Raw genomic sequence first — 24098 nt, forward strand, 5'->3', positions numbered from 1 at the left:
CTGGGTACAATCATGGTTCCGTTGGCAACCGCCTCTTCCATGAAGGCTTTGACCGTCTTGTCTCACAAAGGAATAAATGTATTAACAGTGATGGCGATTACTTTTGAAACAATAAAAAGTTTGCTTACTTTTTTTCCATCTTCCTCGTTGTCATTTGGCTGTTCTTTATACTTTGAGAACAGAGCTGATCAATGATTTTGAATAGGCAAACTACAGGATCTCTCCTGATTCACTTTGTAGTAAAGGAAATTATGTCTTGTCACTAAGGAGAGTCGGGCAAGCATGTACCAGTATGCATATGGATACACACTTGACTCGCATTATGACAACGGTTCTGATCCCCGTCTAGTCGTTCAGGTTTACGTTTCCCGTGATTCCCCAGAAACTCTGGAGACAAATGCCGTGATGTTTCCTTTGAAAAGGGCGCGGCTGATTTCCTTCCGCATCCTTCCGTAATCCGAGCTTGAGCTCGGTCTCTGACGACCTCGCTGTCAAATTTTGATATTACTTCCTTTGATATCGATCCTTCCTAAAAGGAAGTTACCGTGTCTTGGTCTTGTCCGACTGGAAATAGATCAAGCCAAACTACTTTATTTACTAGACGACGACATCGTTTCATTGTTACAACTGGCGGGTTCGACTGTCATCCTCACATTGTTACAGCATAAAAATCTACGTAACACAAATGAAACTAGTTAATAAAAGAATTAAAAAGTTTCTTTTTGATCAAGGCTTTTTTTCCTGTTTCGTAAAACGAGCTATAGCTGGCGAGGTGCGAAATTTTAGAAATATTTTTCTTATTCTTCGACGATTTCCAGTCTTTAATACGCGAGAGAGATAAAGCAGATAAGGTGGTACCGAAGACATGCTAAGTTTGCCGTCGACATTAGTGTGATTCCTGTGGACAAGTTACGTGATGTACGCAGGTGCAAGAACTGGGTCGGTTCGCAGGTGCAAAGAACAGAGGTTATTGACTGAAGCGCTCGAACAAGACAGGTGGAAGCACTCTCCCCTATCAACACTATTAGCTAAAAAATTATCACGCCACGCGATGACAGATCTGATTTCTACTTTCAACGTTAAGTATGTTTCATGTGCTAAACAACGCATACCTGTGAGTACGAGGGCCGTTTGAAAAGTCCGTGTTTGGGGGTAAAACATTTATTTTTTCGACATAGTCTACTTTTAGACTCATACATTTCGTCCAACGCTGTTCTAATTTGTTGATCCCTTCCGGATAATAGGAATTGTCCAAGTCTGCAAAATAGCAGCAGTCACCTCCTCGTTTGAATAAAATACTGGGCCTGCCAGCCATTTCTTCAAATTGGGGAACAAATAGTAGTCCGATGGAGCCAAGTCTGGAGAATATGGGGGATGTGAAATGAGTTGGAATCCTATTTCCATTAATTTTGCGGCCACAACTGCTGAGAAGTGTGCTGGTGCATTGTCGTGATGGAAAAGAACATTTTTGCGGTCCAATCGCCGGCGTTTTTCTTGCAGTTCGGTTTTCAAACGGTCCAATAACGATCAATAATATGCACCTGTAATAGTTTTACCCTATTCCAGATAGTCGATGAGGATTATCCCTTGCGCATCCCAAAAGACAGTCGCCACAACCTTTCCGGCCGAAGGAATGGTCCTCGCCTTTTTTGGTGCAGACTCTCCCTTGGTAACTCATTGCTTAGATTGTTCTTTGGTTTCTGGAGTATAGTAATGTATCCATGTTTCATCCACAGTGACGAAACGACGCTTAAAGTCCTGCGGATTCTTCCTGAACAGCTACAAACCGTCCTTGCAACACTTCACACGATTCCGTCAAGCGTGAGCAATCGCGGAACCCATCTTGCGGATAGCTTTCTCATGTCCAAATGTTTATGCAAAATATGATGTACCCGTTCATTCGAGATACCCACAGCACTAGCAATCTCACGCACCTTAACTCTTCTGTCATCCATCACCATATTATGGATTTTATCAATGATTTCTGGAGTCGTAGCCTCCACTGCGCGTCCAGAACGTGCAGCAACACTTGTGCCCATATAGCCACTCTAAAAATTTTGAAACCTCTTGTAAACTGTCCTAATTGAAGGTAAAGAGTCACCGTAATGTTTATCAAGCTTCTATTTAGTCTCCTGAGGCGTTCTGCCGTTCATAAAGTAATGCTGAATCACCACACGAAATTCTTTTTCGTCCATTTTTTGACAATCACTCGACTTCCTTGATACACACGAATGCTAAACACAAAGAAGTAGACCAATATGGCTGAAACTTTGTGTGTGTTCTTTCCAAGGATGATGCTAACTAAACATGACATCGATACGCGCCAGTGGTTCCATCCCTCGGACTTTGCACGGACTTTTCAAACGCCCCCCGTACTCTTATCAGGAGAATTCAAATTTAGAAAGTCCTTTTTTTACAAGCTGCTATTTTGTTTACCAACATGTTTACTTTACGATATCTCTTTGCATCCCTTCAACGTAGTATCTGCGTATCTCTCGTATTGCAAAGATCTGAGCGGCGTTGCTGTGCCATACAAGAAACTACCCGTTTTTGTCTGGTAATAATAACTGAAGCAGGAGCCTCTCCAAGAAAAGGAAAACGACGTCCATGAGTAAATCTTTAGAGCTTTGGGAATACGTCAAAATCTGGCGGAATTCTGTCCGGCCCCGTAAACGTCGATAAATCGAATTTGTCGATAAATGTAACTTATTAACAAGTCCCTTTGAAGAAACCTCGATAGATCTAAGCGATTGTTGCGAACAATGCAATATTACATGATCAGCTGTAGAAAGAACAGACTTCAAAACAATTAAAACTGTTAGACTTTTGCAGAAAAGATGCGGTTGTTGAACCCGTGGAACGATGCGGAGAGCGGAACCGTGAGACTGCTAAGGTCGCATGCCTCGGGCATGGATGTGTGTGATGTCCTTAGGTTAGTTAGTTTTAAGTAGTTCTAAGTTCTAGGGGACTAATGACCACAGCAGTTGAGTCCCATAGTGCTCAGAACCATTTGAACCATTTTTTTTTTTTATGCGGAGAGGAAAAAAGGCAAGAATAAGTTTCGGTATTCTATCACCCATGATGTCTACAACCCTGAGGCAGAAAACTAAGATTGTTCCAAGTATCATATGGAGGGAGTAAGACGACGAGGTGCGGTGTTTTGATACCTTGAATACTTACTAAAACGGGTTAGTCAGCGGAGAGGATAAAACATATCTAAGGTTATACGCTTAGAAAAGAATGAGTCATTCGCTGTTAGTCTCAGCATTTTAGGGTCCGTCATAACCGAGGAGAGAGACACTAACTTAAAAACGTTTTCAAGATAATTTGTGGAGAAAAGTAGAAAGCTGAAGACACTTTGTTCAGCATAGAAAAACCGACATTGCAGTTTTCTTATATATTCTCGGATACTTGAACAGGCCTTTAAGACGCAGTATTAAAATAAAAAAAGAAATAGAAAACTGAAGAAAATCGAAGTTTGATTCGCCTGTAGTTGTTACTTTCTGCCTCCCTTGGTAAACAACTGTTTTTGAAATTATAGTAATGTTTTTCATTTTTTTGTAATTTGGAATTTTTTCTAATTCTACCTTTATCATTTAGGCCCCGGTTATCAAACTCATAATAACGCGTACCTTGAGCTTCGAATAATCGAGGGTCGAATATTTTCCATTTATATGCTACATATAGTATATCATTTTCAAGGCTTGGGAAACGAACTATCGTTATTGGTTTCTTATCCGATCGGGATTTTAATTACAGGATAATTTTTAGCTACAGCACGTGTGACGCGAAAAACAGCAACAGCGGGCGTGTAATTACATCGTTGGAAGTGCTGATGGTTAACGCAGCCGGCCTGAGAGGTCACCAGGCAGTGCCCATCCAGCCTTTCCAGCTAAACTCGCCGCAAAGCGAAGTGTAACCGCAGAACTGGGGAGAGCCGGTCCCGAAAAGCTCCCGAATATCGCAATGTATTTCACCTAATGAGTACTGCAGTTACAATAAACTAGCTATTGCCTTAAGATCTACCTACATTCTATGTGGCATTATAATAACGTAGAATTCCAAAACCAAAACTCCCAGGGCATTATCTTGTAATTACTGGTTCCCTAAGGCTACAGTGCTCTGTTCTATTATACAGGATGTATCAAAAAGAATCTTCAGATTTAAAAAAATCAGGTCTATCATGTTCAAATGAGTATGTGAATTCCTAAAGTACCAAACGGCTGAGGTCATCGGTCCCTAGACTTACACACTACTTAAACTACATTAGTGACCATTAAAATTGCTACGCCATGAAGAAATGCAGATGATAAACGGGTATTCATTGGACAAATATGCACTACTGGACATTAAAATTACTACACCACGAGGATGACGTGCTACAGACGCGAAATTTAACAGACAGGAAGAAGATGTTGTGATATGCAAATGATTAGCTTTTCAGAGCAGTCACACAAGGTTGGCGCTGGTAGCGACACATACAACGCGCTGACATGAGGAAAGTTTCCAACCGATTTCTCATACACAAACAGCTAATGACCGGCGTTGCTTGGTGAAACGTTGTTGTGATGCCTCGTGTAAGGAGGAGAAATGCGTACCATCACGTTTCCGACTTTGATAAAGGTCAGATTCTAGCCTATCGCGATTGCGGTTTATCGTATCTTGACACTGCTGCTCACGTTGGTCGAGATCTAGTGACTGTTAGCAGAATATGGAATCGGTGAGTTCAGGAGGGTACTACGGAACGCCTTGCTGGATCCCAAAGGCCTCGTATCACTAGCAGTCGAGAGGACAGGCATCTTCTCTGCATGGCTGTAACGGATCGTGGAGCTACATCTCGAACCCTGAGTCAACAGATTGGGACGTTTGCAAGACAACAACCATCTGCACGAACAGTTCGACGACGTTTGCAGCAGCATGAACAGTCAGTTCGGGGGCCATGGCTGCGGTTACCCTTGACGCCGCATCACAGACAGGAACGCCTGCGATGGTGTACTCAACGACGAACCTGGGTGCACGAATGGCAAAACGTCATTTTTTCGAATGAATCCAGGTTCTGTTTATAGCATCGTGACGGTCGCATCCGTGTTTGGTGACGTCGCGGTGAACACACATTGGAAGCGTGTATCCGTCATCACCATTCTGGCGTATCACCCGGCGTGACGGTATGGAGTGCCATTGGTTGCACGTCTGTCACCTATTGTTCGCATTGACGGGACTTTGAACAGTGGACTCTACATTTCAAATGTGTTACGACCCGTGGCTCTACCCTTCATTCGATCGGTGCGAAACCCTACATTTCAGCAGGATACTGCACGACCGCATGTTGCAAGTTCTGTACGGGTCTTTCTGGTTATAGAAAATGTTCGACTACTGTGCTGGCCAGCACATTCTCCAGATCTCTGACCAATTGAAAATGTCTGGTCAATGGTGGTCGAGCAACTGGCTCGTCACAATATACCAGTCACTACTCTTGATGAACTGCATGGGCAGCTGTACCTGTACACACCATCCAAGCACTGACTCAATGCCCAGGCGTATCAAGGCCGTTATTACGGCCAGAGGTGGTTGTTCTGGGTACCGATTTCTCAGGATTTGTGCACCCAAATTTCATGAAAATGTAATCACATGTCAGTTCTAGTGTAATATATTTGTCCAATTAGTACCCTTTTATCATCTGCATTTCTTCTTGGTGTAGCAACTTTAATGGCCAGTAGTGTACATTATCTCTACTTTGTTGTTTTATTGCCGGCCTTAGTGGGCGAGTGGTTCAAGGCGCTTCAGACTGGTTCCGCGCGGCCGTTTCGATCGCAGGTTCGAAACCTGCGTCGGGCATGAATGTGTGTGATGTCCTCATGGATGTGTGTGATGTCCTTAGGTTAGTTAGGTTTCTCAGTTCTAGGGGACTCGTGAGGTCAGATGTTAAGTCGGATAGTGCTCAGAGCCACTTGAACCATTTTTTGTTGTTTTATTTCAGAAGAAGTTCATCCTATTTGACAAACTGCTTATTTGCTTCTGTCTCGGGTTCTTCGGCCGACGTTCGTGTGATGATTTTGCTGACGTTTCGCCAGCACGAGTGGCTGGCATTGTCAAAGCTTCACCCTCCATTGCCGGAGGTGAAGCTTTGACAATGCCAGCCACTCGTGCTGGCGAAACGTCAGCAAAATCATCACACGAACGTCGGCCGAAGAACCCGAGACAGAAGCAAATAAGCAGTTTGTCAACAAGTGGCCACGAAAGTCTTAACAATTTTGTATTCATCCTATTTACTTCCAGAACATATTTCGAATATCTGGCTTCCGCAACTTGTTATCTCATTTCATATACTCGTTTTCTTTCCTCAGCAGATGTATTTCATTTTTTAATTTGTTTCCTCAAATACTTGATTATTCGCATTAACAGAATCAGCTCTTTTACAGCGTCACATCCATTTGCGCTGTAGTTTTCTCCCTTTCGGAGATCGATGATAAACGACATGAAGCATTTTTGGATTCAGCAATAGCAGAATGTTTTCTGGTTTTTCGATAGTTCCACAAAACGGCCAGCAACACGGATGGCGAACAAACGACAGCATTTAGTTTGAGAACTTGTTTCCAATAGCAATCCGCGTGTAGTATTCTCGCTTCCTGCTTCTCATTTCCCGTATTCCTCATGATGTCGCACCCTTTTGCCAGTAATCTGCGCGAGTAGCCAGTGTGGCTCTTCGGGTGTAGGTGTTCTGAGACGCGTTCTGAACCTGCGCTCTGGAGCAGGCGAGAGTTGAGAAAGGGTAGTGGGGCAGTCCCCAGAAGGCAGGTCAGGTCATTAGCCGCTTTTTTGCAGCGGGCCCTGACGAGCCCCGCGAGCTGAGGGTCGCCGCCACCCCCGGCGCATTCCGGGGGGCGGGATCCGGCCGGGCCGGCACTTTCGCTATCGGCGCGAGGCGGGGCCCTGCGGCGTGCCCGGGTCGTCGACCGCGCGGAGGCATCCGGCTGGTCCCCCGCCAAGGGCCGGCGTTCCTGGCGACGCCGCACGGTCAACGGCTCGCCGCTGAGCTCAGCCCGGCAAGGTGCGCCGCGTGACCCCGGCCACCCGTGTCAAGGGTACACCGGGCCGGCGCGGGCGCACCACTGCACGCTCACCTTCCCCTACACACTGCTGCAGGCGCGTTCCGCATCACCCGCGGCGACGCAGCTGCGGCAGGCCGCCTCAAGCACGAGTTCACACACTGACGGAAAACAATTCCAGCACTATGAGTTGTGCGTCATAAAAGGAGGTTGGTAGGCATGTTGCTACATCTGGAAGATGACGTCTGTTAAAATTGCGCGCCAGTCCCATGAGTGCGACGCTATTAACGCCACTACGAGGATGCAAATGAGGTTTGATTCAAATATACAATGTAGTGGACGTGAGCGTTAGTTACACTACTGGCCATTAAAATTGCTACACCAAGAAGAAATGCAGATGATAAACGGGTATTCATTGGACAAATATATTATACTAGAACTGACATGTGATTACGTTTTCAAGCAATTTGGGTGCATAGCTCCTGAGAAATCAGTACTCAGAACAACCACTGGCCGTAATAACGGCCTTGATATGCCTGGGCATTGGGTCAGACAGAGCTTGGATGGCGTGTACAGGTACAGCTGCCCATGCAGCTTCAACACGATATCACAGTTAATCAAGAGTAGTGACTGGCGTATTGTGACCAGCCAGTTGCTCGGCCACCATTTAACAGGCGTTTTCAATTGGTGAGAGATCTGGAGAAAGTGCTGGCCAGGACAGCAGTCTAACATTTTCAGTAATCGGAAAGGCCCGTACAGGACCTGCAACATGCGGTCGTGCATTATCCTGCTGGAATGTAGGGTTTCGCACCGATCGAATGAAGGGTACAGCCACGGGTCGTAACATATCTGAAATGTAGCGTCCACTGTTCAAAGTGCCGTCAATGCAAACAACAGGTGACCGAGACGTGTAACCAATGGCACCCCATAACATAACGCCGGGTCATACACCAGTATGGCGATGACGAATACACGCTTCCAATGTGCGTTCACCGCGATGTCGCCAAACAGAGATGCAACCATCATGATGCTGTAAACAGAAACTGGATTCATCCGAAAAAAATGACGTTTTGCCATTCGTGCTCCCAGCTTCGTCGTTAGGTACACTATCGCAGTCGCTCCTGTCTGTGATGCAGCGTCAAGGGTACCCGCAGCCATGGTCTCCGAGCTGATATTCCATGCTGCTCCAAACATCGTCGAACTGTTCGTGTAGATGGTTGTTGTCTTGCAAACGTTCCCATCTGTTGACTCAGGGATCGAGACGTGGCTGCACGATCCGTTACAGCCATGCGGATAAGATGACTGTCATCTCGAGTGCTAGTGATACGAGGCCGTTGGGATCCAGCACGACGTTCCGTATTACCCTCCTGACCACTCCGATTCCATATTCTGCAAACAGTCATTGGATCTCGACCAACGCGAGCAGCAGTGTCACAATACGATAAACCGCAATAGCGATAGGCTACAAGCCGACCTTTCTCAAAGTCGGAAACGTGATGGTACGCATTTCTCCGCCTTACACGAGGCATCACAACAACGTTTCACCAGGCAACGCCGGTCAACTGCTGTTTGTGTATGAGAAATCGGTTGGAAACTTTCCTCATGTCAGCACGTTGTAGGAGTCGCCACCGGCGCGAACCTTGTATGAATGCTCTGAAAGGCTCATAATTTGCATATCACAGCATCTTCTTCCTGACGGTTAAATTTCGCGTCTGTTGCACGTCATCTTCGTGGTGTAGCAATTTTAATGGCCAGTAGTGTACCTTTGACACTGGACGTGGTAGGTTGATGCTAGTCAAGGATGCCTTAAAGGTGTCAAAGACGCCGTTATCAACATCTCATGGAGTTTGAATGAGGTCGTCTAACAGGTCTACTAGAAGCTGGATGTTCCTTCTGCGGTACTGCAAAGAGACTTGGCAGTACGCTCTATACGACTGGTGGCAGCGGCGGTCACGAGAATCTATGGTAGCAAGAAGACTAGGCTCCGGACGGGCGCGTGACACTACCGAGACGTACGACCATAGTGTTTGGTGTATGGCTCCGCTGCATCTGCAGAAGCAATTTGAGCAGCAGTTGGCACCAAGGTGACACAACGAACTGTTACAAATCTTTTACTCGAGGGATAGCTCCAATTCTAACAGCCGTGTACCGCAAGTCTCTAGAGGAACGGAAGGTTCCAAATGATTGGAAAAGAGCACAGGTAGTCCCAGTTTTCAAGAAGGATCGTCGAGCAGACGCGCAAAACTATAGGCCTATATCTCTAACATAGATCTGTTGTAGAATTTTAGAACATATGTTTTGCTCGCGTATCATGTCGTTTTTGGAAACCCAGAATATACTCTGTAGGAATCAACATGGATTCTGGAAACAGCGATCGTGTGAGACACAACTCGCTTTATTTGTTCAAGAGACCCAGAAAGTATTAGATACAGGCTCCCAGGTAGATGCTATTTTCCGTGACTTCCGAAAGGCGTTCGATACAGTTCCGCACTGTCGCCTGATAAAGTAAGAGCCTGCGGAATACCAGACCAGCTGTGTGGCTGGATTGAAGAGCTTTTAGCCAACAGAACACAGCATGTTGGAGAGACGTCTACAGACGTTTAAGTAACCTATGGCGTGCCACAGGGGAGTGTTATGGGACCATTGCTTTTCACAATATATATATAAATGACCTAGTCGGAAGTTCCAAGCGGCTTTTCGCGGATGATGCTGTAGTACACAGAGAAGTTGTAGCATTAGAAAATTGCAGCAAAATGCAAGAAGACCTGCAGCATATAGGCACTTGGTGCAGGTAGTGGCAACTGACCCTTAACATAGTCAAATGTAATATATTGCGAATACATAGAAAGAAGGATCCTTTATTGTATGATAGCGTAACTAACACTGGGAGCATTTACTTCCGTAAAATACCTGGAAGTATCAGTACGGAACGACTTGAAGTGGAATGATCATACAAAATTAATTGTTGGTAAGGCGGGTGCCAGGTTGAGGTTCGTTAGGAGAGTCCTTACAAAATGTAGTCCACCAACAAAGGAGGCGGCTTACAAAACACTCGTTCGGTGTATACTTGAGTATTCTCATCAGTGTGGGATCCGTACCAGGTCGGGTTAACGGAGGAGATAGAGAAGGTCCAAAGAAGAGCGGCGCGTTTCGTCACAGGGTTATTTGGTAAGCGTGATAGCGTTACGGAGATGTTTAGCAAACTCAAAGGGCAGACTCTGAAAGAGAGGCGCTCTGCATCGCGGTGGCCAGGTTTCGAGAGGGTACGTTTCTGGATGATGCATCGAATATATTACTTCCCCCTATTTATACCTCCCGAGGAGATCACTAACGTAAAATTAGAGAGATTCGAGCGCGCACGGAGGCTTTCCGGCAGTCGTTCTTCCCGCGAAACATACGCGACTGGCACAGGAAAGGGAGATAATGACAGTGGCTAGTAAAATGCCCTCCGCCACACAGCGCTGGGTGGCTTACGGAGTATAAATGTAGATGTAGATGTAGCGTGCTTTCCACTGATCCCAGCCACTTGCGACTGAAGTGGTGACAAGTGAGAGCTGACTGGAAGGAAAGGTGGACGTTCGTTGTGTTTTCCGACAAAAGCTACTTCAGCTCCGGTGCCAGTCATGGCCTGCAACAAACCTGTCCACGTGCTAAACACACTAGACTTATCCATGACGCGATGGCCTGTGATGCAATTTCTGCCGTGGTTATCCCACGCACAGTGACTGGAGATTTATTCTGGCAGTCTGATTATTCGATCTGTTGTGCTGCCATTCGTGAACAGCGTTCCAGAAGGTGTTTTCCAAGAGGACAACGCTCGTCCACATACCGCTGCTGCAACTCGACATGTTGCATCGGCCTGCTCGATCACCAAACCTGTCTTCAATCGAGCACATATGAGATATCATCGAACGACAACTCCAGCGTCGAAGTACGACTCACTACACGCCTTCAGAACTTTACTTCTGCCGGTACCTTGTCTCGTACTTCCAACTTCCATAGAAGTTTTTCTGCATACCTAGCATTATAGGAAAGATCGCATCACCGCACACACCGTTCCAGACTCAAAATATGTCCTGGAAACGATCCACCAGGCAGTGGCTAAGCCATGTCTCCGTAGTATCCCGTCTCCCAGGAGTGCTGGTCCCGTAAGTCATGCAGGGGAACTTTTGTGACGTTTGGGGGGTAGGAAATGAGGCAATGGTAGAAGTCAAGCTACAACGACGGGTCACGAATCGCGCTTGGGTAACTCAGTCGGGAGAGAATTTTCCGAGAAAGGCAAGGATTCCATGTTCGAATCCCGGTTGAGAGACAGCTTTAATCTGTCAGGAAGTTTCATATCAGCGCACGCAGCACTTCAGAGTGAACATTCTGGGAAACTCAAAAAATGATTCAAATAGCTCTCAGCCAATGGGACTTAACATCGGAGGTCATCAGTCCCCTAGAACTTAGAACTACTTAAACCTAACTAACCTAAGGACATCACACACATCTATGCCCGAGGCAGGATTCGAACCTGCGACCGTAGCGTTCGCGTGGTTCCAGACTGTAGCGCCTAGAACAGCTTCAATAATTATAATACGCGGCCAAGTCGTATAAACGAACACAATTATATTTAAACCAATGAACTGAATAAAAATTACGATCATAGTGATTTTGATAAAGGTGTACAAAATTATAAAAGTGACACTCGTTGGGCTTGGAATCCAGAATCTTTTTCAAGGCTGCAGTGGGTAGAGGGCAACGAAAAATTCTCTTTTGTCGATTACCTGTAAAAAAAGGACGGTTAAGGTGTGACACCCGAGACCGTGATCTAGCACACCGTATATGTGGTTTAAAACTCTCTGCACGAGCTCTGGGGACCTCTCTTTGGGCAGGCAAACGAGACATTTTGAAATAACGTAATATACAAGAATATTTGGGAAAGCGCTTATATACGATACGGCACTTGCGTTATCATTACAAAATGTTAAACTGACTACTTCCTAAAGATGAAATTGGAAAGATGTGCTCTCTTTTGGCGTTCACATTCTAACAGCCGGTAATGGAAACTCCGGAATGCTCGTTACAGCATGACCCCGCGAATGACGGCGATTTCGTTCTTCAACCTTCTGGATAGTAGACACTGCATTTAAGACGAAAACGATCGTATGCCATCTCTGGCCGGGAGGCCACTCTGGGGTTGTTCGGTCGCTTAGTGCAAGTCTTCTTATTTGACCCCTCCGGCGACTTGAGTGTCGATGATGAGGAAAACACAACAGCTTGTCCTCGGGTAGTTAAAATCACCGCCCCTGCGGGGAACTGAATCAGGGCCTGCTGGATCGCCATTAGCCGCGCTTATCACTCAACAACGGAGGCGGACACTGCTTTTAACATGTCCCCACAAGAAGAAATCGCGCTCACTAAGAACAGCTGATCTCCCAGGTTATGAAATGTTACCGTTACGTGAAATGACGCGCCTTCCAAACAGCTGGCGAATGGCTTTCATCATTGAGCAGTATCAGACGTAGCTCTGTGCTGTTGAAATCGGGCAGCCTCCGAGTAAAAAACATCAACATACCGAGCGGATGTTACTATTCATAAATTTAGACGACGTTATCTATGTTACTGTTGTTACACTGACATCCTCACGTTCAAAAAGTAAGGGGCAATGACACCATGACATGATACAGCGCACCATACTATAACCTTGACGCTAAGTAATGGACGTTCGTGAAACTCCCATTGATTTTCCGTGAGCAGCAACGGAAATCCCGTTAGTTAACGTATCCGTTAAGGTGGAAGTGGGTTTCGTCTGACGTCCATATTTTATTAAGGAAACTTGCCGTCGCCGTTGATTTTGGCCAAGACCGGTTCGCTGAACACCCCACTCGAAGCAAGGTCTCTTGCATTTAATAACTGCACATCTGTGACTTATAGGGTGGAACTTTATTTTATGCAATATTCTTTGTGAGCGTCGCACGATCAATAACGCAGATGCATGTTGTCTAGATGAAAACTAACAGCAACAGTGTTCTCTGGGCTATACGTATCGTTCGAACGTCATCTGGTAGCTTCTTTTTCCAAGGCTGAACCAGTCTCTTTCAGAACCGCACACCCACCTTGCAATCACATGAGCAGATCATAGAACAGACGTTCTAGCTGGTACTGCTGTCGAAATACTCTTTGTGCAGCAATCAAATAGTCACCCTGCTTGTAAAAGCTCTCGCAGCAATTGCACGTTCTGTAGCACTCCAATGAGGCATGACAGAAACATCAAAAGAAACTGCCCTCACTGTTTTTTGGTTGTACAGGTTAAATGGGGAATACAGAGGGGTCCAAAAAAATATATCAACTGTTTAAAAGTCCATAACTGGCAAAATAATTGACGGAGTTGTCTCATCTTTGGCAGTGTAAGAGTCTGTAGTTCCGGCAATCGTCACACAAGCGCTGTTTTGTTTTGTCAGATGACAGTCGCCAGATAGTCAGTGTTTTGTTCTTAGTTGCACCTAGTTACTCGAGTAAACATGGCTGGCGCGAGGCTTACATTCGATGGAAGGAAGTCAGTTTTGAAATGGTATTTTAAGTACGAAAACATTAATGAGGTTCAATGGCAATGGCGAAATGAGTATCAAACAGAGCCACCGACACGTATAACGATTCCTCGCATTCGAGACAAACTTGAAGCCGAAGGCTGAGTTAAAGATGTACACAAACAACGATCTGGATGACCTGTAACAGTAACAAGTCCAGGTAACTCCCGTCGTGTGTTACAATTCACTCGCTCACCACAGAAGTCTGTGAGACAGTGTGCCCGTGAAACTGGAGTGAGTCGCTCAAGTTTGCCAGGAGTGAATGTGTGGTGTGGGTTGTGTTACCGGGGCTTGATTGGGCCATTCTTCTTTGACGGCACAGTTACCGGTGAGGTGTACCTTCAGACGCTTCAGACATCCATTTTACCTGCCATCCGAGACTTGTATGGAGACGGAAGAGTTTACTTTCAACAAAATTGTGCCCCAGCCCGCTACCAAAATCGTGTTAGGGTGTATCTCGACGAAAACCTACCAGGAAGACTGATAGGCCGTAGAGGTGCTCTGGAGTATCCACCACGTTCCCCAGACCTAACTCCTCTGGACATTTACCTGTAGGGAACACTAAAGGACGTCGTTTATCGACAAAAGCCACGTACATTGGATGAACTTCGAGAATTCATCGTACATTCATGTGCAAATATCCAACTGAACACGTTACAATCAGTAGTTCGTGCTGCAGTTCGGCGGCATCATTTGTGTGTGGATGTTAGTGGTGACCATTTCGAACACCTACAGTGATATCTTTAAGTTGGGCTTTAAGCTACACTTTCACCAAAAATGAGACAACTCCGTCAATTAATTTGCAAGATATGGACTTTCAAACAGTGAATACATTTTTTGGACCCCTCTGTATTACACCTGCATCTGCTACGTGTATATTCGTGACTCCTAACTCTATACACTAGAGTGATTTGTGTGTCTTTTATAGCCCATGTTTGCTCTGGCAGGACTGCTGACGAATCGGCAGCGGTTAGAGTCGGAGTAGGGCGGGCCATCTAGTGGACCCTCACCTGTGCCTCTGGTTGCCCAGATTTGAGAGCCTGTTGCGTGACTGCCGCGACGTGTCGTAAAACTGCTACCCCGTCAGTCTGATATGGTGCCTTAACAGAGGGACAGCAGTGGCCTCACACAGGTCCAGTACAGGTAATTCCCGTGGTACATGCAAAGCGATGCACAGAAAGCTGTTTTACAGACCTTGAAGACGCCGAATATGCATGTCAGCTGCATTCCCCCACACTCCAACCGCGTGTTGCAGCACTGGTTGGATCAATGCTAGATATAGCGTGCTTCCTTAGGGTGGTGCATTTAATAGTATGTAAAGTGCCTGCAAACGGCTAAGCGCTGTTCTCCTAATCTCTCTGATATGTGGCCCTCTAGTGAGGTGCCTGTCTCATATTACACCGACATACTTCACCGTGCGAGACAACAGGATGGGGTCTCCCATGATCCGCACCTGTTGAAGATCTAAAAGCACTCTGCGCCGCGTAATAGTCAAGGCCTGGCATTTGTTGGCATTAAAATTAAGTCGCCACTTCGTGGCCCAGGCTCCCAAGGACGTCACAGGCTGCCTATAGGATGATGATCTGTTTGTGGGGCACTGAAATGCGCGGTCATCAGCGCCCGTACAAAGTTCCAAATTTAACCCAGTCCAATGTAGCAACTGTCACGAATGATGATGATGGAGATGATGATGAAACGATGACAACACAAACACGCAGTCCCCGGGCAGAGAAAATTCCCAACCTACTGGGAATGGAACCCGGGACAGCGCGAACCAGAGGCCACTAGACCACGAGGTGCGGACGCCGCCTATACGCGGAAGAATACGGTATCGTCCACATACAGCACTAACGACTCTCTCTGCGCCTTAGGTATGTCAGGTATAGAGGAAGTACACCAGAGGAGCAAGGACAGACCCATGTGGCATTCCTGTTCGTATAGGTCTCACTGTTGAAATGCCATCTTGAGCACAGACATTTAAAGTGCGATCACGCAAGTGTTACGCGGTGAGCCGAGCCGAGCCGAACGCTGTGGCCGACCCATTCTGAGCACTTCAGTCCGGAGCCGCGCTGCTGCTACGGTCGCAGGTTCGAATCCTGCCTCGGGTGTGGATGTGTGTGATGTCCTTAGGCTAGTTACGTTTAAGTAGTTCTAGGTTCTAGCGGACTGATTACCTCACATGTTAAGTCCCATAGTGCTCAGAGCTATTTGAACCATTTTTTGAACCGGCGAGCCGAATTTGCCGCGTCGGTATCCCCAGTGCAAAAAGTTTGCAAAGGAGGCCCTTGTTCCGCACACTGTCGAATGTCTTGGAGATGTCGGGAAGAACCGCCCCTGCAAGGCGTCTCCACAAGCCGCAGTAGTTGCTGTTGCGTGCGGCGCCTGTGCAGAAAAGCAAACCGGCTGGAGTCAGGTCCCTGTTAGGTGCTCAAAGACTTTTGAGAAGAAAACTTACAGCCCTGTAATTTTGCTGCAGCAACGCAGCCTTCCCGATTTTAGGGACGGTAGCCAGCTCTGCATCTATCCATGCAGGGTGATAATCACCAGTCCTTACAAAATGATTGAAAATATTGGTCAGAGGTCGGAGAGCAGCAGGTGACAACTGCCTACGCATGGCATGCTCCACTTTATCACAGCCTCCAACCTTCTTGGGATTTAAGGTTTCTAGTTGTTGTTGTATCTCCTAAAGCATGGCTTCTATTGGATCTTCTGGTGATGGCTATGTCGCAAGGAAGAGTATCAGGCATTCCTACACCGGCTGGACGTGTCATCGATAACATCGTCAACTGACATGAAGACCCCAGAATGAGATTTTCACTCTGCAGCGGAGTGTGCGCTGATATGAAACTTCCTGGTAGATTAAAACTGAGTGCCGGACCGAGACTCGAAGTCGGGACCTTTGCCTTTCGCGGGCAAGTGCTCTACCAAATGAGCTACCGAAGCACGACTCACGCCCGGTCCTCACAGCTTTACTTCCGCCAGAACCTCGTCTGCTACCATCCAAAGTTTACAGAAGCTCTCCTGCGAACCTTGCAGGACTAGCACTCCGAAAGGATATTGCGGAGACATGGCTTAGCCACAGCCTGGGGAATGTTTCTAGAATGAGCAGGAGAGCTTCTGTAAAGTTTGGAAGGTAGGAGACGAGGTACTGGCGGAAGTAAAGCTCTGAGGACGACGCGTGAGTCGTGCTTGGATAGCTCAGTTGGTAGAGCACTTGCCCGCGAAAGGCAAAGGTCCCGAGTTCGAGCCTCGGTCCGGCACACAGTTTTAATCTGCCGACTTGCAGAGTAGGAATACGCTGCGTTTGCTCAGAAAGCGTTTAACTATCTTCCAGGCAATATCATCGTCGAGGCGAAGTGTAGCCACCTGGTTTGTCCAGTCCCCTTTTCTGTGATTTTCAACCGACACCTTGATCTCACGCCTCAATTGATTAAGGCAGGCTGCCTCGTCACCTGCGACTCACGGAACATACTCTTGAGCGAAATGGCTTCCAGAATCTCGGAGGGCAGTTGCCGTGACCCTTTGTGGCCTCCCAGAGCATCGATTGCGTGCGGCGTTACCTTACTGAGCTGTTGCAGCGTTACATCAGGTTCGACATCATTAGGATCAGGAATGCTGTCGACTGAGTGCTGTAGGTTCTCACGGAACTGCTCCCAATCTACACTCCGCTGCGTCGATCTCCACATCTAAAGTAACTGCGAGACGATAGGGAACATTATGTCGCAGCTCTCACAGAAATTACACGTCCCGTACCACTACAGTGCTGTATAATTACAAAATGACAATGCGTCCACAGCTACGCAGCGGTTCCGGACAAGTGCCGGCACTACAGAGTTGACAAGGCTAACGTTCAAAATTTCGCACCCCGCACTTGAGTTCTGGGAAGAAGTGTGGCAACTTCCGCGGCGCGGACACGCGAGCAGACTCGGAGCGAGGTGGCTGGCTGGAGGCGCACGACCGCGGCCACGTTAGGCCAGCAACCCCGGCCGTTACTGGGTCAGTCGCGCGGCCGGGCAGCCACATGGCACGTCCGCTGTTTCACCGCACTCCACTCCACTCCACTCTGCCCATCACGTTTTATACGGATTACGTGGCCGTGACAGTGAAAGCTGATTTCGCCTCTTTCCCATCTACCAAAGGTGCGGTTGGCCCAGTCACACTGTGGACACTATTTTCTCCTCTACATTTGGTATACGTAGATTAAAACTGAAGAAACTGCAAAAAATGTGGGAAATTAAGGAGATGGGACCTGGATAAACTGAAAGAACCAGAGGTTGTACAGAGTTTCAGGGAGAGCATAAGGGAACAATTGACAGGAATAGGGGAAAGAAATACAGTAGAAGAAGAATGGGTAGCTCTGAGGGATGAAGTAGTGAAGGCAGCAGAGGATAAAGTAGGTAAAAAGACGAGGGCTGCTAGAAATCCTTGGGTAACAGAAGAAATATTGAATTTAATTGATGAAAGGAGAAAATATAAAAATGCAGTAAATGAAGCAGGCAAAAAGGAATACAAACGTCTCAAAAATGAGATCGAGAGGAAGTGCAAAATGGCTAAACAGGGATGGCTAGAGGATAAATGTAAGGATGTAGAGGCTTATCTCACTAGGGGTAAGATAGATACTGCCTACAGGAAAATTAAAGAGACCTTTGGAGAGAAGAGAACCAAGTGTATGAATATAAAGAGCTCAGATGGCAGCCCAGTTCTAAGCAAAGAAGGGAAGGCAGAAAGGTGGAAGGAGTATATAGAAGGTTTATACAAGGGCGATGTACTTGAGGACAATATTATGGAAATGGAAGAGGATGTAGATGAAGACGAAATGGGTGACACGATATTGCGTGAAGAGTTTGACAGAACACTGAAAGACCTGAGTCGGAACAAGGCCCCCGGAGTAGACAACATTCCATTAGAACTACTGACGGCCTTGGGAGAGCCAGTCATGACAAAACTCTACCAGCTGGTGAGCAAGATGTATGAGACAGGCCAAATACCCTCAGACTTCAAGAAGAATATAATAATTCCAATCCCAAAGAAAGCAGGTGCTGACAGATGTGAAAATTACCGAACTATCAGTTTAATAAGTCACAGCTGCAAAATACTAACGCGAATTCTTTACAGACGAATGGAAAAACTGATAGATGCGGACCTCGGGGAGGATCAGTTTGGATTCCGTCGAAATGTTGGAACACGTGAGGCAATACTGACCTTACGACTTATCTTAGAAGAAAGATTAAGAAAAGGCAAACCTACGTTTCTAGCATTTGTAGACTTAGAGAAAGCTTTTGACAATGTTGACTGGAATACTCTTTTTCAAATTCTAAAGGTGGCAGGGGTAAAATACAGGGAGCGAAAGGCTATTTACAATTTGTACAGAAACCAGATGGCAGTCATAAGAGTCGAGGGGCATGAAAGGGAAGCAGTGGTTGGGAAAGGAGTGAGACAGGGTTGTAGCCTCTCTCCGATGTTATTCAATCTGTATATTGAGCAAGCAGTAAAGGAAACAAAAGAAAAATTTGGAGTAGGTATTAAAATTCATGGAGACGAAGTAAAAACTTTGAGGTTCGCCGACGACATTCTAATTCTGTCAGAGACGGCAAAGGACTTGGAAGAGCAGTTGAACGGAATGGACAGTGTCCTGAAAGGAGGATATAAGATGAACATCAACAAAAGCAAAACGAGGATAATGGAATGTAGTCCAATTAAATCGGGTGATGCTGAGGGAATTAGATTAGGAAATGAGACACTTAAAGTGGTAAAGGAGTTTTGCTATTTAGGAAGTAAAATAACTGATGATGGTCGAAGTAGAGAGGATATAAAATGTAGACTGGCAATGGCAAGGAAAGCGTTTCTGAAGAAGAGAAATTTGTTAACATCGAATATAGATTTAAGTGTCAGGAAGTCATTTCTGAAAATATTTGTTTGGAGTGTAGCCATGTATGGAAGTGAAACATGGACGATAACTAGTTTGGACAAGAAGAGAATAGAAGCTTTCGAAATGTGGTGCTACAGAAGAATACTGAAGATAAGGTGGATAGATCACGTAACTAATGAGGAGGTATTGAATAGGATTGGGGAGAAGAGAAGTTTGTGGCACAACTTGACTAGAAGAAGGGATCGGTTGGTAGGACATGTTTTGAGGCATCAAGGGATCACAAATTTAGCATTGGAGGGCAGTGTGGAGGGTAAAAATCGTAGAGGGAGACCGAGAGATGAGTACACTAAGCAGATTCAGAAGGATGTAGGTTGCAGTAGGTACTGGGAGATGAGGAAGCTTGCACAGGATAGAGTAGCATGGAGAGCTGCATCAAACCAGTCTCAGGACTGAAGACCACAACAACAACAACAACATTTGGTATACCATTTAACACTTAAAGCGAGAGTGTCATTCCCATTCGTCAGAAGCGGAACGTCACTGATGCACCGAACTGTACACATACACGAGGGAGAGTCAGACATTATCTACACTTTAGTTATAACACACCTTCGAAAAATTCACCCTGTCCCTTTTGCGTATTGCAGTGTCCGAACATGTAGAGTGTGCGATACACTTTCCAGCTTCCGCCAAATTCGGTAACGGTATTCTTTATAATGGAATGTAGTGGAATTAAATCGGGTGATGCTGCGGAAATTAGATTAGGAAATGAGACGGTTGAAGTAGTAAATGAGTTTTGCTATTTAAGGAGCAAAATAACTGATGATGGTCGAAGTAGACAGGATATAAAATGTAGACTGGCAATGGGAAGGAAAGCGTTTCTGAAGAAGAGAAATTTGTAAACATCGAGTATAGATTTAAGTGTCAGGAAGTTGTTTCTGAAAGTATTTGTATGGAGTGAAACTCTCTCTGAGCACTATGGGGTTTAACATCTATGGTCATCAGTCCCCTATAACTTAGAACTACTTAAACCTAACTAACCTAAGGACATCACACAACACCCAGTCATCACGAGGCAGAGAAAATCTCTGACGCTGCCGGGAATCGAACCCGGGAACCAGGGCGCGGGAAGTGAGAACGCTACCGCACGACCACGAGCTGCTGACTATGGAGTGTAGCCATGTATGGAAGTGAAACGTGGCCGATAAATAGTTTAGACAAGAAGCTTTCGAAATGTGGTGCTACAGAATAATGCTGAAGATTAGACGAGGAGGTATTGAATAGAATTGGAGAGAAAAGGAACTTGTGGCACAACTTGACTACAAAAAGGGATTGGCGGGTAGGGCATATTCTGAAGCATCAAGGGATCACCAATTTAGTGTTGGAGGGAAGCGTGGAGGGTAAAAATTGTTGACCCAGAGATGAATACACTAAAGAGATTCAGAAGGATGAGGGTTGCAGTAGGTACTGGGAGGTGAAGAACCTTGCACAGGGTAGAGTAGCGTGGAGAGCTGCATCAAACCAGTCTCTGGACTGAAAACCACAACAACATGCTTTATTCTTATTTTTATCTTTATTATGTTAAGTGTTTACCGTTGCAGACGATTTCTTGTGTTTTGTTTCATGTTCATCGCGCAAAACTCCAGCCTGTGAGACAAATGCGTGGCACGAGTCTGCATTTACGAGAAGATAGTCTTCGACCGACTGCGAAAATTGCAGAAGTTGTTAAAACAGTTAAAAAATAGGAAGGAATAAAATTGGGCAGCTACCTTTGAACCATTCTTCAGTTTACTTCGAAGTAACTTTTTGCAGAATGAATTTTTTTACTCTGCAGCGGTGCGTGCGCCGATATAAAACTCCCTGGCAGATGAAAACTGTGTGCCGGATCACGATTCGAGCTTTGCATTTAGCGGGCACGTGTCCTACCGACTGAGCTACCCAAACACAACTCATGAGTCGTCCTTACAGCTTTACTTCCGCCACTGAAACTATTTAAAGCTAAACTAGGTAAAAACTTGTATAAAGCACGTTTTAAAAGAATACAATTATTGCGGTTTTGTACTGTCACTGACTTCAAGAGAAACGTTCACCCGTAAAAGATTAACAGGACGTCTATCGATTAAATTGAAGTACATTCAATATTTTTTAACTGAAAACATTCACCACATAGATTCTGATTGTCTGGTTTAACTTTCCTACGGTGACTATATGTCACTCCATGGAAGTGTCGATTTACCAAAAAATCGACATATCCTCTGCTACCTAGCAAAGCTAACTACTAATTTTTAAAAGTTCATCCACGTAAAATGGTACAGTATTATCATATACAGGGTGTTCCATTGATCGTGACCGGGCCAAATTATCTCACAAAATAAGCGTCAAACGAAAAAACTACAAAGATCGAAACTTGTCTAGCTTGAAGGGGGAAACCAGATGGTGCTATGGTTGGCCCGCTAGATGGCGGTGCCATAAGTCAAACGGATATCAACTGCGTTTTTCTTTTTTTTTTTTTTTAAATAGGAACCCCCATTTTTCATTACATAATCGTATAGTACGTCAAGAAATATGAATGTTTTAATTAGACCACTTTTTTCGCTTTGTCATAGATGGCGCTGTAATAGTCACAAACACATGGCTCACAATTTTAGACAAACAGTTGGTAACAGGTAGGTTTTTTAAATTAAAATACAGAACGTAGGTACGTTTGAACATTTTATTTTGGTTGTTCCAATGTGATACATGTACCTTTGTAAACTTACCATTTCTGTGAACGCATGCTGTTACAGCGTTATTACCTGTAAATGCCACATTAATGCAATAAATGCTCAAAATGATGTTCGTCAACCTCCATGCATTTGGCAATACGTGTAATGACATTCCTCCCAACAGCGAGTAGTTCGCCTTCCGTAATGTTCGCACATGCATTGACAATGCACTGACGCAAGTTGTCAGGTGTTGTCAGTGGATCACGATAGCAAATATCCTTCAACTTTCCCCACAGAAAGAAATCTGGGGACGTCAGATCCGGTGAACGTGCTTCAACGAAGAATCCACGTGTCATGAAATATGCTATGCAATACCGTTTCAACCGCACGCGAGCTATGTTCCGGACATCCATCATGTTGTAAGTGCATCGCCAGTCTGTCATGCAGTGAAACATCTAGTAGTAACATCGGTAGAACAATTCGAAGGAAATCAGCATACTTTGCACCATTTAGATTGCCATCGATAAAATGGCGGCCAATTATCCTTCCTCCCATAATGCCGCACCATACATTAACCCGCCAAAGTCGCTGATGTTCCACTTGTCGCAACCATCGTGAATTTTCCGTTGCCCAATAGTGCATATTATGCCGGTTTACGTTACCGCTGTTGGTGAACGACGATTCGTCCATAAATTGAATGCGTGCAAATCTGTCATCGTCCCGTAATTTCTCTTGTGCCCAGTGGGAGAACTGTACACGACGTTCAAAGTCGTCACCATGCAATTCCTGGTGCATAGAAATATGGTACGAGTGCAATCTATGTTGATGTAGCATTCTCAACACCGACGTTTCTGAGATTCCCGTTTCTCGCGCAATTAGTCTGCTACTGATGTGCGGATTAGCCGTGACAGCAGCTAAAACACCCACTTGTCCATCATCATTTGTTACAGATCATGGTTGACGTTTCACATGTGGCTGAACACTTCCTGTTTCCTTAAATAACGTAACTATCCGGCGAACGGTCCGGACACTTGGATGATGTCGTCCAGGATACCGAGCAACATACATACACACGCCCGTTGGGCATTTTGGTCACAGTAGCCATACATCAACACGATATCTACCTTTTCTGCAATTGGTAAACGGTCCATTTTAACAAGGGTAATGTATCACGAAGCAAATACAGTCCGCACTGGGGGAATGTTACGTGATACCACGTACTTATACGGTTGTGACTATTACAGCGCCATCTATCACAAAGTGAAAAAAGTGGTCCAACTGAAACATTCATATTTCTTTACGTACATGTAATAAAAATGGGGGTTCCTACTTTTTTAAAAAAAAACGCAGTTGATATCCGTTTGACCTATAGCAGCACCATCCAGCGGGCCAACCATAGCGCCATCTGGTGTCCCCCTTCAAGCTAGACGAGTTTCGTTCTTTGTAGTTTTTTCGTTTGATGCTTATTTCGTGAGATATTTGGCCCGGTCACTATCAATAAACAAACCTGTATATTTCGACGGTTCTGTGTAATACCATCTTTGACTTATAAAACTTCTTGAAACTATCATATACCACTGCGTAAAACTTATGATTTTTATGAATCGCATAACCGAATGAACATTTTTACGTTAGCCCCACCTGAGCGATAATCAATCTCCGCAAGTCACCTGATGGTGTGTGGTGGAGGGTCTTCTGGTACCAATAACTCATCCCCCCTTCCCTGTTCTATTCGCAAATGGCGCATGGGGAGAATGATTTTCGGAGAGCCTCTGTGTTATCTCTCATTTCCCGTCACGGTTTTCTCGCGAAGCAAGTAATATGTTGTCCAGCTCTTACTGAAAGTGCTGTTAAAATTTCAGTAGTGAATCTCTCCCTGATGGCCCATCATCTCTCTTATAATGTC

General features: G+C 45.5%; 1 protein-coding gene and 1 non-coding gene across 2 annotated transcripts in view; one reads left to right on the forward strand and one right to left on the reverse strand.

Annotated features, from left to right (window-relative positions):
• The window catches only part of LOC126284968 (uncharacterized), a 149953-nt gene that overhangs the window by 89280 nt on the left and 36575 nt on the right, over nucleotides 1–24098 (reverse strand). The window lies entirely within an intron of this gene.
• Nucleotides 16805–16879, forward strand: Trnas-cga (transfer RNA serine (anticodon CGA)). The gene has a single exon. It is a non-coding gene; the product is annotated as a tRNA-Ser (tRNA).

The sequence above is a fragment of the Schistocerca gregaria genome, chromosome 8 (genome assembly GCF_023897955.1).
Source record: "Schistocerca gregaria isolate iqSchGreg1 chromosome 8, iqSchGreg1.2, whole genome shotgun sequence".
Lineage (NCBI taxonomy): Eukaryota > Metazoa > Arthropoda > Insecta > Orthoptera > Acrididae > Schistocerca > Schistocerca gregaria.